General features: G+C 36.4%; 2 long non-coding RNA genes across 2 annotated transcripts; one reads left to right on the forward strand and one right to left on the reverse strand.

The window, feature by feature from the left end:
* Nucleotides 1-422: 422 nt before the first annotated feature.
* LOC119889165 lies at nucleotides 423-4385 on the forward strand. Its single transcript, XR_005442020.1, has 4 exons — nucleotides 423-501; nucleotides 1767-1865; nucleotides 1952-2028; nucleotides 3462-4385. It is a non-coding gene; the product is annotated as an uncharacterized LOC119889165 (long non-coding RNA).
* Nucleotides 4386-7074: 2689 nt separating this feature from the next.
* On the reverse strand, nucleotides 7075-14746 carry LOC119889411. The gene is made up of 3 exons (XR_005442050.1): nucleotides 14590-14746; nucleotides 9952-10006; nucleotides 7075-8755 (listed from the first exon to the last, which is right to left on the reverse strand). It is a non-coding gene; the product is annotated as an uncharacterized LOC119889411 (long non-coding RNA).
* Nucleotides 14747-15147: the final 401 nt, after the last annotated feature.

Raw genomic sequence — 15147 nt, forward strand, 5'->3', positions numbered from 1 at the left:
AATACTGAAGAAATATTTTTTGTGTTCTTTTAAAGCCATCACTGGAAGTCAAATTTTAAATTTGGCTAACAGCAACTCAAATCGATAAATCACTGAATAAGCACTGGATGTTTGCACTACATTCACTTTTGTTGTTCTGTAACAAAAATAGCAATGTAAATGTTTAAAATTGAACATTGTGTCATATAAATAAATTAAAACGCTCACTCTGCTCCCATTGTGTTCACTTAATGGCCAAGTGGGCTGTATGACAGCAGTCTGACAGTCAAATCAAACCCTGCTTAATAATAAACAAACATCAGCCTTTGATTTATTGCCTAGAAACAGCCTATTTCTCACATGGATAAATGGCATAATTCACTACATTTCCCCAATTACATTGCACATGGCCTGAGATAAACAAGTTTTTGTCCACTACTTTCAGGGCCAGTTGCTGTCAGCATTGAAGAACCAGTGCATCCATCGACAGCAAGACTTACAAGCTCTGGCTGTTCAGTGACTGTAAGTCACTCTGGTGTTGGCTGTGGTGTAAAATGTTTACTCCTTGTAAAAATATTTCTTTGGATTGCGCTCTTATTAAAACCAGATGTTACAAGTTCCATTTTCCCTGGTGCAAATGTAGATCTGTTCTTTTCCTGGCATTCACTTTTCCATCTCTACACAAAGTGGTCAACAGTTCTGCACAGGTTTATTTTTCTGTTGATGAGCAGCTGTTTGAAACAAGCAACTATTATATACAGACAGGACAAAAATATACAAAAAAATGTCTGCATCCCCATTGTTTAAGGTAATAAGACAAATATTGATTGCTATCTTAATTTCTCAAGTGTTGTTGATTAATTCCCTTCTGTGCACATTTATGTTTTGCTTTTTGTGATTTTCCATTTTTGTGTAATATGTTTCTTGCAATCCTTGTGTATAATTCTGTCAGTTATCAAATTAGAATTTAAATATTGTCACATTCTTTCCATCATATTCAAGTTTGCCAAGTTGTGTAAATCCAAACCGTAATAAGTCAATTTGGATTTTTAAAAGAAATCAATTACTTTGCATTTTCTTTTAAAGGAAAATAATCTTAAATATAGTAAATATTGTTCTTTTGTAAACTAATGTACTAGGACGCACCCCCTGACAAAGTGTCAGGGGGAGAAAGTATATTTTGTGAAGAACGCTTATATCAATACCACTATATTATCTGTATGGTAAATATGAAACTACAGCCAGCTAGTTTAGCTTAGCACAAAGACTGGAAACAGGGGGAAAGAGCTAGCCTGGCTCTGTCTGAAGCTAACAATATCCATCTAAAACCACATGCAAGCAAGAATATAATTAACACATTATAGTCTTGTTTGTTTAGTCCGTACAAAAATCGAAGCGACAAGACTCCAGGAAGTTACTGTGACTGGCCTAGAAATAATTACAGTGTGTTGTTTTTGTGAGCTAATTCATTAGAAGGTGCTGTTATGCAGATTTCCGCACCTTTGCACAAAGCTAGGTTTGTTGTTTACCTCTGTCACCTGTCCTTATGCTAAGCTAACTGGCTGCTGGCTATACACAGTTTATTATTAAAATCTTTTCATGTTTTATTTCCTGTTTTATGTCTTGCAGTGTATAACTGTATGTGTTAATGTGTTATATCAGGTGACAAATATCCTCCACAAGTGAATTTGACAGTGACATAAGCAGTTAACTGATTAAAAAAAAAAAGTGAACACTCCACCTGGTATACCTGGTGGCTCCACTCATCCACCTCTCCCTGCCTACAGCATTTCCAACCCAACAAGAACAGACGGTGTGGAGAGCGACTTATTGGATTGGATCCCACCCAGCAGTGACTTATACGCTCAACCTATATGTCACAGATGGTAGGATTTCAGTGTGGTTGATATAGGAAATCCACTAAGGAGTATTGATCTTTCTAAGATCTGCTCTCTCTGCTTGATCTCCACAGGATCTGAACATCCGCAGAGACCTGGAGGGGAGTGGAGCCGCTGGAATCTCAGTCTACCTTTAACACTTAAAGTAAAGGTAATGCTATGCAACATTTTCACAAATTATCTATATGCGGTAGGACAATAATGTTTCAACCTATAGCCTGTTGAGCAATCACACTATTGTTATTGTGATCTTTATTTCCCATACTTATTATTCTTTTTATTTTATGGATTACTTAGTTTTCTGTGATATTTATTGAGATATGAATAGTTTAGTGTAATCATTTTTGGATTACCTGGTAAACAGATGTGCTTAACATATTAAAGCATGTATTCAATAATGCCAGTACGTGGTTATTAAGCGTTTCAAGTTTGGAGCTAATAACTCATGAACCATGAAGCATAGGAAAATTATATTTTTACAGTGTGTTCCTTGGATGATGCCGATTCGACTCCACGACCATAACTCTTCAATACTAAATTGGATTGAATTTGGGGATGCTGTGCATACAACCACATTGCAGTGTATTCCATTATATGCAATTCTACCCATAGGGAGTACTACAGTAACATTAAAACATGATATTTCTACACTTCTGTTGTCTTTAATGAAATTAAAATGCTAATTGTACACAAGTTCCCAATAAGCATGTGCATGACATATAGACGCATGGCACCAATAGCTTCACCTTTTGGTCAATTACTCATGAACTGTGAGGCAGAGACAACAAATATTTGGGCAAAACCTCCCCCTTGGGAGTGTGTTCAACACACTGAGATGTGGTGTTGATAGCGCCACCATATGATTAGTTATAAAACACTTTTGACCATCAACATTTATGTAAGACATATTTGCCTTAAATACAATCACAGTAAATCATAACATTTTCTGAATTTCTACCTATGTCCTCTGGACTTACTGTGTTTTGACAAATTACATAACTTTGATTAATGTACACATCAATCACCAGAAGCAGCAGCAGCAGATGCAGCAATCACACATATTCTCTTCAGCAAATGCAATTATTCTAGTTTCCATTTTTGTTTTAAACAGTCAGCATCTGATAAGTCATGTGTTGTGTCCTGTTGTGTTTTCAAATGGTTTTCAATAAACTGAAGCAGAACAGGGCAGTTAGCATAGTGCTAGCGACCATGTCTGAACTGAATAAAGAAAAGAAGGCCACCCGCACTAACTTAAACTGTAACAACAGAAAAATCCAAGGAAAATCACTGTTGACTTACTGTCTGCCTGCCAGCAGATCTCTGTGTATATTAAGTTCAAAACCACAACAGTAATAAACAGTATGCGTCAAAGATGTCACTAAAATGAAAAACAAGAGACTTGCAGATTACTCTTTTAAGTTACACATTACCCACAGTGATTTATATGACAACAGGCATTCTGCAACTAGACAACACATCACTTTTTCAAAAAAGCAACATCCCACAAGTCTTATCCTATTAATGCTTATACTGAATTAATGATGAATTATAATTTGTTAAATCTAAAGAAGTCTTCTACCATAGGTGTTTGCTGGATATCTGCTGAGGAACACTATTCAGAAGAGACAAAGGCATTGCTAATAATTAGAATTTAAGCTTTGAATCCCATAAAAACCAAATCCTGTGTATAATTATTGACATATTCTGTATTACTTAAAGCGAAATTCAATCTGAAGGTGTATCTGTATGTGGCTGTAAAACATAATACCCTGATGATAATGATTGTCATGTTAATAAAGAACTTGGGTTTACCACTGTTGTGGTGTCTTGATATCTCAAAAACATCTGAACCAGTTCCTGACATTTCGTTGAAGCAGACCCACATATCAAATTTCCAGTGATAGACTAATTAAAATTATAATATGAAACTGATAAAGATTTAAGGTTCAATTATTGAGGATATATGTTTGCAGGGGAAACTATTTAACTGTTCAGCTTTGGGAGCTGGCTTGCAATCTACAAATGCCCTTTAGTTGCAACATCGCACAGAAGTGACACATAACTATTATAACCCATTTTCCCTTTATTTCCTGAACTTTTAGCCAGTGATCTCCTGTGAAACTGCACTAAGCAGGTTGCCACAACAAGTGCAAAAAGCCTACTAGCTGCCATCTCTCTTTCTATTTCTCAATCCGTGTTTCTTTCAGACAGTTTTAATCTCTGGTAAGACAGTCACGTATAGATTTGTCGTCTGCCATGTAAACTCCAGTGGAAAGCGACCAGCCGCCGGTGCCTCCAGTCTCCTCAGCTCTCCTTCATTACCGCGCACAGTGGTAGAGCCAGAGCTCACGGTGTGGTAATCCCTGCTGCAAGGCGTCACCATATACTGTCATTAATGAAACGGAAGAGACACATACACACACACACACACACACACACGCAAGAGCACATGCACGCACACGCACGTACACACCCACAGTCAGGACTGGCTGAAAGATGAATGGTAGCAGCAGCAGCATCTTGTAGACTACAGCGTAAAGATTTATATCTCTGCAAGAGATGTTATGGTAGCTCAGATTTATCCTCAGTAGTCAGTTATTGGAATGGATTGCTCTTATTTGTTGGTATTTATTTCATTCATACAGTATGTGGGATACTGCTGTGAGGTCTAATGATGTCTGCTTAGTTCTGTGTAACACTATCATCTGCTCAGCATCTGCAAAAATTATGTTTCTTTGAAAGTCCCAAGGGGATTTAAGTAGTAGTAGTAGTAGTAATAGTAGTATTTCCCCTTTGCATATTTGTTTACACTTCTTATGGCCTACAGCAGTGGTTCACAACCTTTGTTGATTTGTGACCCCCTAAACTAAGACTAATTCTACTCATGATCGCCTCTTCTCAGATTTCTTATGACTACATGCATCAAGTAGTTCAACTTAAGTGTGAGTGATTGTTCCTTTATAGATTGTTCCATATGAATTACTTTTAGGGGGCAGAAGAAGAATTTATAAGAATATAAAAATAAATAAACAGGAATAAAAGATTAATAGAAAGTCTGATGAAGTAAATATTGGTTTGTTTAGCAGAAATATGTTTCCTGCTCTTGTATTCTGTTAATCATTTTGAGGTATTTGTTAGGCGTTCTTGTATTAGGCCTATAAGGGCCTAGATGATGTGTAATAGTAAAGGGTATGTTGAGATTCAAGTGATTTTATAGATGCCAACACATGTAATGTTTATTTACCATATTGCATTTACTACTTTTATATTGTTTTTGATGTTGCTATAGATTTGCTAAAGTCTGGAACTAGCTCTCAATTTCAATTGAGAGTTAAATTTTCAATTTCATTGTCTTGTAGCTCATGTGGGGACAACCCATGAACCAGCAGAGGGCGCCACAGATAATCAAATATATTAAAACAGTTGTTCTCTCACATCAAAATTTGCTTTGTTTTGAATATTTGTATGATACACATAAATACAATAAACTCACAGTTCAAGAGTTGATTTGCAACACTGAAATCTTCAAATTCCTTTAGTGTGCTTCTATAATTCTTTATTCTGAAATATTTCACAACAAATAAATAATTATTAAATAATTATATATAATTATCAATTTAAATGTATCCATCATTGAGTCATTATTGTTTACATTAGGGTATTTCATAGTCTCTTTTGAAAATTTAATGTTATGTCAATTTAATATACCAGACAGTCTTGACTTATAAATCAAGTGTGAAAAAAATGGACAGAAGAAAGAGAAAAAACTGCCGCTCTCTCCTTGCTTCTGAGGTGACATCAGCACTGTATTTTCCTCAATTTATGAGGTATCATAGCGGGTAATGAAGCGGAAAGGTCAGGGGGAATGTGTTTTTATCTGCTCTAAACCAATAGGTCAGATTTCCACTTTCCATGCCACAACTCTGCGACTGCAGCTGGTGCCCTTTTGGTTAAAACAATACATTCACCTTGGCCACTCATACATCATATCACCAATTCTCCATCTTATTGGCAATGTCACACAGAGGGCTGGGACATATTACAGAATAGATTTACTGCAAGGATTCATCCACAGCCTCAGATATGATATAAAACGGTGTGTAATGTAAGCCATACATTATGAATCCAATTTGTTTGAGCATATTGAGTTCAAAATAGATCTACAAGGTTGAATTTCAACCTGAGGCCACTAGATGGCAGTATGCTGGTGAATTTGGATTGCTCCACTGAAGAAAGTTTTATGAAAACTATAATAGCAATACCATAAAAATGGCATTTTAGCAATACCTTGTAAAATGCCAAATACCTTTAAGTATGAATAGAAAAGTTCAATATCAGAGACCTGATGATCTGATCATACATCATGGTATTTTATCTCTAAATAAATGATTAACAAAGTCCCTAATATTCTCCTGATGTTCACATTAGCATTTAAAATTGCTACAAGGTCACTTCACTGTAGATATTAAGTGGCACTAGACACAACAGAAATTTTACTTGATTTACTTTTACTAAAGATGAGGATATCTAATGGAAATTCAATACATGTTTAACACCAAGGATCCTTTATGAAGCGTATAACATTCTTTACTGCCTCAAAGAGGTGTTGATTAATCTTTTTTACTGTTGCGGTGCCAGATTGTGCTATATTGTAAGGTGTTTATGTTATTTTGTCCCCACATTGTACATATAGGCTATGGGAGGGGGCACAATTTCAGATATACTTTAATGCAGTCCACGACAATAACAGCCTCAAAAATTAGCACATAGTTGACACCTTTCTGACCGGTACCAACGGAAATAAGTTATCATAAACTTTGCTGGATTGAACCAGACTGTACATCTGTAAAAACACTGAGTTTACCAGTCTGAGTTTTCCATTGAATTTTTTGAAAAAGTGCTTCAGGCCTGTGCAGCGATTCCCTGCAGTGTTATAAGTGACTTGGACTGTCACCACAGTAACAGGGTTATTGTTGGCGACGCATACAACACATAATTTTTGCAGGTCATAAAAGCATGTGCAATGTTCACACTGTCATACACGTTCATAACAAGTTCACACTGTGATACAAACAAAAGAATCACTAAAAAAATCTTTTTTTTTTTTAAAAGGAAGAACTGTTGGTTGTCCAGTCATTAACTTATTAGTGCATACAGAAAGGTTGCAACCAACAATTATTTCAATTATCGATTAATCTTTCAATGTTTTTTCAGTTTATTCAATTATTTTTAGTTTATTCAGGATACACCTTAAGTCTTATTCAGAAGATCCCCATCATACAGTAAGCACTGAGAGCCCAAGGTGACATCTGTCTTCAAACAAAAAGTATTTGATTTACAATTCAATAAAAAAAATAGAGAAAAGCTGCACATTCTCACATTTAAGTAGCTGGAACCAGCATAAATAACTTAATGGATTATCAATATTGTCGTCAGTATAACTCACCTAATTGTTTCAGCACTTTTATACAACATTATGTTACGGTGGTGCAGGCATAACGGCGAACTGCACATACACTTTACACAACTACAACCTAATGTATCATAGAGAGAACCTCACTGCATCCAGATGGCCTATGAAATATGTTAACAAACCTGTTTTGGGACAGATGCCAGGTTTTTGCCTCAAGGACATGGTGTATTTATAGCACATAGAGCAAAACACTAGGAATAAGGTGTTATGTAGAAGTGCTGAAACAACAAAGGCACAGGCTGGGAGATGAGGAGGGAGTATGTGTTATATTGATGTATGATTCCACATTGGTGGTGATCATGTGAAAACAGTTATCTTCCTTTGGAGGAAAACAGGAGACAACACATAACACTAAAAAGGGAGAAATGCATGCTTCTAACTGCATTTCTACAGAGATACACATCTGCAATGTACAGCACAGTCAAGCGATCATTTCACGGCCATGGATAAATTACTGTAACTGGTATAGTAAAGTGGTAAAGTGGCAGCTCACAATAAAAGCTATTCTTTTGTGATTCAGTAACACTGAAACCAAACCATGACACTTACTGGTGAAACATATTTTGGTTTCAAACACTGGTTATACTCAACTAAGGTCCAAGATATCCTAATTTTATGTATACAGTACATGTTGTACATTTGTACACATTTTGCAACAGAGATGACACAGAACAAGTGATCACTGTTTGCACAAACCTCGATAGATAAAAACAAAGCAGGATTTTGTAATGATGAGATGATAAATGAGAAAAAAATTCTAATAATGAGGTCTTCTTGTAGCATCACTGAAATGGCATATGCAGTCTTGTTAGATTACACCTTTATAGCAAAGTTCACTTAATTTGGAGGGTCCATTAAGTTAAAGGTTAATTGTAGGTAAAGTTCAATGAGGTGAAGGGTCATAACTTTTAGATTCTTTTGAGAAGTTGAATAAAAGGAAATGTGATTGCATTAGAATAAATTAATAAAAGATAACATAACATAACATCGTGTCTATAGAAGTACTGATTCTTTGCACTGTAAGGTACAATAGGTAGGTACAATTCAGTGTTTCAAATATCACATTCATTCAGCCATGGTGAGCAGACACATACTTAGTGCACAGGCAATTCCTGTTACAGAATAATGCCTTTTTTATCCCAATATCAAGTCGGACTGGTCGGGTGGTATCAGCATATATTTTGTTTAAGAACCAAAATCGGTGTCAGGGTAGAAAAAGACCCAGAAATTCTTTCTGAATTTGGAATAAAATGTGTAGCAATCTGACTTGTAATGTAATGGATATCTAACCCCATACTTTCTCAATCAATCAATTGCAGGCTGTGGGGCAAAAGAGCATCTGCAAAATCCATCCATCCATCCATCCATCGTCAACCGCTTATCCTGCATACAGGGTCGCAGGCATCTGCAAAATATAACACAAAATAATTTGAATGTAGCCCCATCTTTCATCAGTCTGTGAGATTCTGCTTCAGGGGTGAAGAACCTCAACAGGGGTCATTTGAGACAGCGTGAGCTGGACAGAGTGAAGAATCGCTCACAACATACATCTGTCGGGTTCCAAGTCACAAAAGAGGGGGTAAGAACTATATACTTAAATTTAATCTTAATCTCTCTGCTACAAACACGAGTTTAATACATTTAATCATTTTTTGGAAGAACCAGAATTCAAACCATGAATCCTTTATTTGCAAAACCAATGTTTTTAGTACAACATGTTATGCTCAAAAGATCATACTCCATGAAGGGTTCATTGATAAAGACCAGAAGCTGTGGTTAAAAATTCCCCAAAAACTTTTTTGTTTTATAAAATGCATTAGTCATTGAAAGAATTAAAAGAAAAAAAAAAGAAATAAAAGAAAGCACCATAAAAAGCTGGTAAATGGACCCCGAGTAAAGGTCACTTTGTCAAATTATGATTTTCATTATGTTTTTTATATACTGATTAGGGCTGAACAATTAATTGTAATATTATCGAAATCACAGTATGGCCAAGTGCAATATTCAATTCGCAGGAGCTGCAATTTTCTGATAAAGGTACAATGTGTCACGACTTACCAATTAAAAATCAAACATTGTATTCCTATAGAGATGCCCTGGGCCTACAAATCAAAAAAATTACCATATTCTCCAGACATAAGGGAACATACTTGGTTGGTGCAGACCTCAGCAAAAATAAAAAAATCACATTATCATTTTTCATCATCACATCATCATTTTTATGATTATTCAGTGAAATGCAAACATTACCATTGCCACTATAATCGTGACTCATATCACAATATGATATTGTTGATTATTGCATATTGTTTAGCCCTATACTGATCTTGTCTTGTCTGAACTTTTTTTTCAGCCCAACCTTCAGTCCAAAAACTCTCAAGTGTTTTAATTTAGAAAGATGTAAAATGCAGAAAAGCAAGATAAGAGAAAAGAGGAAAGACGCAAATGCTCACATCGGAGAAACCTGGGCCGGTATTTATCAAGCTTCTGAAAGTGCCATTTTAGTCTTAATTGCTGAGAATTCATGAAATGTACTCCTACTTTCAAACTTAAGTATAAAAGCAAGTTATCAAATTTCATAAAGCAAAGAATCACTCTTACTTTCCCAGAGCTCTCTCAAGTGTTTAGGAGTTGCCAGAAGGGGCTTGTGATGGCACTGTGGAGACAGAGACATGCGCAAATATTTCAGGAGGGGAAAAATGTTGCTTAATTATTTGACGAATTGTCATGGAAACAATTATGGCACTTACAGCTCCACACATTGTCATGCGTTTCATCGATTTCCCAACAACAACCCCGTAGTCCGATAGAAGCAAACACAATTCATGCAATTAGCCGGCTTCAAATTAGCACTTAATCTGTCTATTAAAATATTTATTTTGTTGAGGAAAAGGGACAGAAAAAACACTTACTAATCATATTTAGGAATTTTTTTATTTTATTATATGAATGTTCTCCCTCAGATTTGTCAAGTGATCCACTTGGCATCAAGTGTTTGTCCCATTCTGACCATAAAGAAACATTTAACCACATAATTAACCATCTGGTTTCTTCAATTTTCAGACAGGAGCAAAAATCAGCCTTTAAACTTGAAAGAAATAACGATTTGACATTTATCGTGATAATTATCAATATCGAATGATATGAAATGCTTTTATCGTGATAGCATTTTTGGCCATATCGCCCAGCCCTAGCTTTGAGCCAAGATTTTTTTTTGTCTTAAGTCAATTCTTAGCAGTGTTCTTATGAGTAATTCTGGGAAGCATGATAAATACGGGCCCTGACCCTAACTGTAAACCTAAGCCAAAGAATAGCTGCATTTTTTACTTACCAAATTAGTTACAAATAATTACTTATTAATGGTTTTGTCTATAGATTTTCTCAAGTGACTAATTGATTACAGCACATAAACATACCAGAGACATTTAACTCAATGCCTCTCCTCTTAAGATTCAACACCAGTGCTGATGATAACCTTTCAGTCCAAACACACACATTCCCTCACATAGCCACATGAATGACTTCCCAGATTACAAAAGAACACAACTCATTAATGCATGAACTCTCTGTAGTCCAGCTACAATGAGCTATGCTCCAGATGCCTGACATGCCTACCAAACTTCATCCACAAGGCCAGAGCCACTACACAGGTGCATGCACCAACTCACAAAACAGACATGCAGGTAAGCAAGTATGTAGACACTGATGCAGCCCTTATATGCTTCCCCAACAACAGATGAGATTTATTTGATGTGGAGAGAATGAACCAGGATGGTGAAATCCCAGCTGATGCTGTAGTACACCCAGCCGGGCAGCAGATGCTCTACTGGGAGACTTTAAGATGAAATGTTTAGGCAGACAAGTGAGAGGTCACAACTTTCAGTCCTACAGCAGAAGTACACCCAAGAGACCCGTGAGAAACTAATGATGGCATGATGAAATCTAAACGCTGGATATTTTGGAAAGTTAATTAGGTAACATGGGAGAAAAAGAGCTAGAGTGAAAAAGGTGCAGAAACACAAGTGCAGTTCAGTCAGCTGGCTCAGATTTATGTGAATACACAATTTGCCACCATCCAGGCTCTGACCTCATTGGTGGCAGCAAGCATACACCTATAGCTCTGCACAGAAGACTGTAGAGTGATAATAATTTACTCCAGTCTCCCTCCCCACAACGAAACACATTAAATACACATAATTATATGGAATCAGCAATTGCTACTTGGAAATTCCCAACTAAGCATCTTCAATCATTGCAGGTAATATACTATCTAGTGAAGTGAAATTATTATATGTATTGAGCAGGTCAACGATTGGATGTGCCAGAATTTTTTAAGGATAAAACTGAAGTTATTGTTTTTGGAGCCAGGGAGGAACGATTGAAAGTAAGTGCTCAACTTCAAACTGTAATGTTAAGAACCACAAATCAAGCCAGAAATCTTGGTGTAGTCATGGACTCAGACCTGAATTTGAGGAGCCATATTAAGACAATTACAAAGTCAGAATACTATCACCTGAAGAATATATCAAGGATTAAAGGACTTATGTCTCAGCAGGACCTGGGAAAGCTTATCCATGCATTTATCTTCAGTCGACTTGACTACTGTAACAGTGTCCTTACAGGGCTCCCTAAGAAATCTAACAGACAGCTGCAGCTGATTCAGAACGCTGCTGCTCGAGTCCTCACTAAGACCAAAAAGGTGGATCACATCACTCCAGTTCTGAGGTCTTTACATTGACTTCCTGTATGTCAAAGAATTGATTTCAAAATCCTGCTGTTAGTTTATAAAGCACTAAATGGTTTAGGGCCAAAATACATTTCTGATCTTTTGCTTCGTTATGAACCATCCAGACCTCTCAGGTCATCTGGGGCAGGTCTGCTTTCTGTCCCCAGAGTCAAAACTAAACAAGGAGAAGCAGCGTTCAGTTATTATGCACCGTATATCTGGAACAAACTCCCAGATAACTGCAGGTCTGCTGAAACAGTCAGTTCTTTTAAATTAAGACTGAAGACTTTTCTTTTTACCATTGCTTTTAATTAAATATTTAATTAATTTAAATCTTTTTATTGATAACTTACACTGCACTGTAACTTTTACTGTCCTGTTTCTTTTTCTTTGTTTTTAGCTTTTTATCATTGCTTTTATCCATTTAACTCTTTTAACCCTGATAATAACACTGTAACTTTTATTATATTTTATGTTGCTTTTAAACTTTTTTATATTTCCCTGTTGCTTTTATGTTTTATGTAAAGCACTTTGAATTACCTTGTTGTTAAAATGTGCTATACAAAAATAAACTTGCCTTGCCTTGCCTATTAAATCTAAACCAAGCAAACCACATGAAATGCAGCAGCATGCCAAAACATGTAAGCTATGCAGCAGACAAGTATTCACTTGCATTCATATTAAAAATTACCAACATTCATAAATGCAGCAGACAAAAAAATGCAATGTAACATTAATAAAGAGCAGTTGGCCATATGTACATGGACATCAGCATAGGGATGGCACTGAATCTAGCTGAGTGTAGCAGCAGCATAAACAGCAGGAAGTGCGCAGTTAAGATGTAAATATGATAATAATGACAAACAACCTGACACATGAGCCCATTACTTTTGAGTTGAACTATTTCTCTGACGCACTATGCTAATGTTTGTGACAGCCATGATGGGTTTCCTGTGAAGCCAAACTTAGAGGGAGATAACTGTGTATGGGCAGTGTGCAAGATGGGCTGTTGAATTCTATTGTGTTACACAGGCAGGTATTTCTGTTGTTTAGCCTAACCTCATTAATATGATTGAGGTGGAAAAAATAATAGAAACCCTTGCCATTTTAAGAGAAACAGTTTTAACAAAAACTGAGCATTATTCTGTTCATGAAGGTATAATTCATAGCAGGACTGTAAGTTTACATTTAGTCATTTGGCAGACACTTTTATCCAAAGTGACTTACGTTTGAGGAACAACATAAGCATCAGTAAAGTAAAAGATTCAATAAATATACTAGTAAGACCAGCAATTTTACTAGTAATAGCTATTAATGCATACTGCATCCATTGGGATAGATTGCATTCGTTTTAGCTAGGTGTACCTAATAAACTGGTGACTAAGCATATATAGCAATTGACGCCCTGGTTTGCAGTTTGCCAATAGCACAATCCCACAAAAGAATCTGCGGTGTGCAACTTTCTGTATGGTCAATTCAGCCCATAACAAACAAAAATGACTAACAACAAGTCATATTTAATTCCAAATGTAAGTAAGGCAGAAAAATTAGCTCATCCTCAAGAAGAAAGTAATTCACAACGGCACTGCAAATAGGAAGAAAGCAGCAGCGTCAGAGCAAAAAACAGGACATCAGCTATATCAGCCAGCCGAGACAGTGACCCCAAACAGATGCAACCAGCAGCATCAACAACCTCACTGTTTAGGCCTCCTGATATAGGCAACAACTAAGCACACACACACCAAACCCATAGAGCCAAGACATCAACTCACAATATGGATGTAAGCACAAGCAGCTAAACTTACTTGGTGAAGTGTGTTTGGAGGTCGGGGAACACCGGGAGCAACAGCTGATCTAATTTTCTCCACAAAGTCATTCTGAAGTGATGTTAGGACTATTTACAGGCGAGCTTGGTTTTGAAATGCCAAATGAATAGCGGTAGCAGCCAATGTTAACAGACATGTTAGGGCAGAGTTAGCTAAAGAGTTGCCTTTACAGTTTAAATGGAGCGCCTTACTGTAATAGGGTGTGTTCGTTCTAAGATGCAGCAAGAATGTCACGTGATTATCACCACACTGGAGATGCTGGGGTTCGCTCAGTTTAATGGGAAATTCATCATAAAAACATCACTGTTAAAAACATAAATTTGCCTTGCATTTGTTGGTCGCTTACACAATTATGTTTTTGTAAATGTTGGAACGTTTGTTAACATGCTTGTGTAACGTTTTGAAGAGAACTACTGTTTAGGTTAGCCTATAGACTAAAACCCAACAATATTCTCATTCCTGTTTTTTTAGTTTGTTAAGACACTGATCTACAATTTAAAGCAGGACAACATATCAACTCTTTTAGATAATTCAATATGTCTACAGTACTGTAACTACTGAAGAGTACAATTATGCTTTTTAAAATTACATTTCTAAGATCATCATTAAGTCATGCCACATATATGACAAATCAAAATTATATAACAATCTGAAGATGCAGAAATAATGATTTAAAATGCCCCAAACCTCAATAGGATGTGAACCACCAGCCTCACAGCAGAACACCTTTAACATGTTGAAGCAAACACTTTTTACATTACTGAATTCAACTGAAGATATTTCAGAAATGCAGGATTACATGCTTTTCCCACTTGTCCTGAAAACACTGCCCCCTTGTTTGCTGACACTTTCTGCAAACATGGAACAGTCCTTCTAATGCTTATGAGTCCAATTCATTTGCTGGTTCACTTTCCTTGAACACATGCCAACCAGTCTTTCTTTGACTTTCAACCATGCCCACAATGATGAAATAAAATTGACTGTTGAGTTACAAATTGTGGTGTGGCCAGATTTTCAGATACACATTTTCTAGGGCCACTTTTGCTGAATCCACCCTACACGTTGTTGATGTAGGATTTGTTATCAGATTCTCAGAATCAAAAGGAGGGGCTTCTTACTGACTCACCCTTTTCTGATGCCATGTTTCAAGATAGACTGAGAAGACCATAATGCAAGACATTTTGCACATAAAGTGATCAATGTAGCTATAATATGTATAAACTACTGTCTGTATCAGACACAAGG

Source organism: Micropterus salmoides, unplaced genomic scaffold (assembly GCF_014851395.1).
Source record: "Micropterus salmoides isolate LMB-PRFRI ecotype aquatic unplaced genomic scaffold, ASM1485139v1 Ms_hic_scaffold_5, whole genome shotgun sequence".
Lineage (NCBI taxonomy): Eukaryota > Metazoa > Chordata > Actinopteri > Centrarchiformes > Centrarchidae > Micropterus > Micropterus salmoides.